Here is a 3400-nt window from a genome sequence, read left to right on the forward strand (position 1 = left end):
GCCGCCAAACATAAAAATGGAGGGAAATGACAGACAACAAGCCAACAAAGACAACATCACCAGACCAACAAACTTGGAAAACACCACTTCAAGCGCTAACGTTGTAAGAACTGTGGAACCCCAAACTAGTATGTTTGCGTCAGCGGAAAGGCTGTCGAAGTAACCACTACATGAAAAACTGCGGCGAAAAAGTAACATGGGTTCGTCCTAAATCTAGACGCAAGTGAGCTACAAAAGTAATAGAACCTATGCATCTTGCTTGTTGCTGTCAACTTACCCGTTAAAGATTATATTGAACCGATACATGTACGTACTATAACTTGCCATACCCGGCCAAAGACGACTACATTACTGTTACTCTTTATTTTGTGCTGTATAATGTATATGCGTTACATTATCTATCATTGTCATTTCTGTGAATTCCTTAAAACATCTACTGTTAGTTTGTGTAACGGGAAGGGGTCCTAATTCCGACCTATGTTCCATGCAAACGCACCTACCTTTCGTATTAGTTTGTCTCACCAAAAACCCGCGCAACACGAGCTTTAATATTAACAGATAAAGATAACAACAATTAAAGCTGTACAGCTGTGTATTTCACTTCAGTGTAGCGCCTTGCACCCAAGCGTAATGGTTTGCGAAACGTACGGCAGGTTTTTCGTCATTTTGCCAGTGGAACGTTCTATCGCAAAAGGGGTGCCCTAATTCCGACCTAGTGTTTAACGAAGGTCAATCTCATGAGAGACTTTAGTATTTAAAATACACAAATTATGACTAAAACAATCTACAACTATTTTTCTGTCCCAAACAAGTAATCTTTTCACCATTACGCGACTTGCTCCAAAGTGGCTGTTTCAAAATCAAAGCTGCGTTTTTTAACACGCTCGTCAACCCCCGAACAAGCGTCGAATTCAAACAGATTTTTCACTCGTCTGTTATCGGAGCGTGCAAACTGGACCAAACTTTGTGAGATTACCGTTATCAACAGAAAAACTTTGTCCATTCTTGTGGTTATTTTCAGGCACATGCTCCCATGCATAGCGCGGCGACAATGATTTTTCAAACTAGTACGGAATTAGGGGTAGGTCGGAATTAGGGCACCCCCCCTTAACATTACGTAGTGCTACAATCTGCGTAAAAAGTGGTCTTCATTACGTGTTATCTGCTAAGTCGTGTTGGTATTGAAAACTGTTTTTTTTGCCGTTCTTCTACAAACTGCCAGCAGAATTATGAAGATACTCGTTCTTAATACACATGCTGCAAACTAAAGTAATGGCAGTCCTACGAAAATTCTCTTTGTAATGTATAAGCGCTTTATGTCGACGTACAATGGGTGTGAAATACATGTTTTCGCTCATCGTGTGCCACCGGCTCGGTGGTAATTGGCTACTTTACAAGTGAAAGAACCGCGTCCGTGGGCCTTGATAAATTATTCAAATTATTCAGCAGCCCTCTGATTGGTCCCCGCTAGAAATTTACTGGATGTCATTCAGTGACGAGCATCCCCTCCCTGCTGACAAACGGTTACCCCCCGCTCCAACATTGGTCGGTCCCTGCGCAGAACGTCTGCGCAGTGGTTCATCTGGCGGTGGATACAAAATTGCAGACGATGGTTTGTAAACAACTAACGAGGTTTATTCATTTGTTTTGCACTTGTCTAAATTGACGATGGCGGTATTTTGTGTGTTGTGATTAGATTTGGGATGTTGTTAGGTTTTAGCGGGACCACCTGGCCGTCACGTTTTGCCTTTTCGGTTGCTTGAGGGCCGGGAAGAAAGAACAATTGTCTGACGGACACGGTCAACTGCCAAACGCAAACACTCTCGGCATGTTTTGCTGACTTTGCTGCCAAATTTATTGACTTTTCTTTGTAAGTAGATGATTTAAACGTTTAGAAATGGTTGCAGTAGGATTAGATCGCCATATTCTGAGCCAGTGACTAGTTGTTCCATCACGTTTGACTTCAGAAAGTTTTGTTCAGTTTGGGACGATTTTTTTTTTACTGGATCGTTTGACAACAAAGATGGCGGCGTTGTTTTGGGACTCTTGTTCTTCCTATCCCGATTGTACATATGTTGCTGAAAATAATAAGAATTTTTGAAATGTTGAATGACATGATGATATGGTTGTGTTGTTGTGGCTATGTTACGTATTTGTTACAGTATTGTAACTTTATTATTATACCTTGACAAGTATCAATTATTGTCCAACTCTGAGTCTGAAGACAGATTCATATACAGTACAAATGTTTCCTTTATGATGATAGTATGCAGGGATTATATGTATGGAATTTATATGTACAGTTAGGATTTGGAACATTTCACATGTATTTCAACAAATTTGTATAGAATTGTAAATACTGGGGCCACACTGACTTAATTTTATGGATGACATCCTCTGAAGACCACCGAACTAGTGAGCATGGGCGAAGAGTCTGGCCAAAAATAAAAATGCTTCTAAACCACAGGAATACAAAGCTGGTATTGTGGATTTGCGGACGTTTACGACAAGCACATGCTGGCTTTTTGCGGAATTTACTGTACGTATGTTCTGAGTTCTTGATCCTCGAGCTCCAGAGTTAATACAGTCTCTGCTAACTACTAGTACCATGGACTAACTAACTACCACATGGAGTACCCAGGCCTAGAGCCAGGCCAGAGCCTCGGAGGGCATGATCTTTTTTTTGAGAACAGGCGAAAATCAATGAGCGCATGGATGTCATCCATAAAATTAAGTCCTTGTGGCCTAAATGTATATACAGGTTATTTTAATATTATTTATCATTCTTTCCCAATACCTCTTTAGACACATTTCCAACAAGAGTCAAATGCAATTTTTTGATATGCTAATGCTAATTTCACTTAATCAACACGGGTCTATTAAGTTTATTGATGATTATTATAGACAAATGATTGACAAGGGAAAATTTGATTTGTGAAATTAACTCTTCATAATCAGATACTGGATATTACTACTACTTACTCTTGATAAATTGATTACTTTTTCAGGGTTTCAAAACGATTGAAAATCAAAAGAATGCTATCACATGATGCAACTTAGAGGTATGTATTTTTATATATCATTTGACCATACCAATATGAATCACACAATTTAGTTATACCAGTATTCGAAGTTTGTATTCAGACAAGCATGAAGGTACATGTACCATAAAATTAAGGCCATAGAAATACTATAGTTTGAAGGCTATTTTAACATGTCCAGTGAAGATACCGGTACAGTATTTCCATAACCCTATACCTATACTAATATATACAGGTAAAGAAAAAGACTAGATACACATACAGAATGTACAATATTTAGGTTAATTAATGTAAGTGCAGATAATAGTATTTGTCAATTCTTTCTGAGTAGAGTACTATAATTCAAGAAAATACATTGT

General features: G+C 38.7%; 1 protein-coding gene across 3 annotated transcripts in view; it reads left to right on the forward strand.

Annotated features, from left to right (window-relative positions):
- Positions 1-1564: 1564 nt before the first annotated feature.
- LOC109479999 overlaps positions 1565-3400 on the forward strand; it is an 83097-nt gene continuing 81261 nt past the window's right edge. The window contains exons 1-2 of one of the 3 annotated variants that reach the window (XM_019782098.1): positions 1575-1612; positions 3009-3062. The gene's annotated coding sequence lies outside the window, so the exon portion shown is untranslated. The other 2 variants (XM_019782099.1, XM_019782100.1) reach the window with 2 other exon arrangements.

The sequence above is a fragment of the Branchiostoma belcheri genome, unplaced genomic scaffold, assembly GCF_001625305.1.
Source record: "Branchiostoma belcheri isolate BF01 breed outbred unplaced genomic scaffold, Haploidv18h27 scaffold5, whole genome shotgun sequence".
Lineage (NCBI taxonomy): Eukaryota > Metazoa > Chordata > Leptocardii > Amphioxiformes > Branchiostomatidae > Branchiostoma > Branchiostoma belcheri.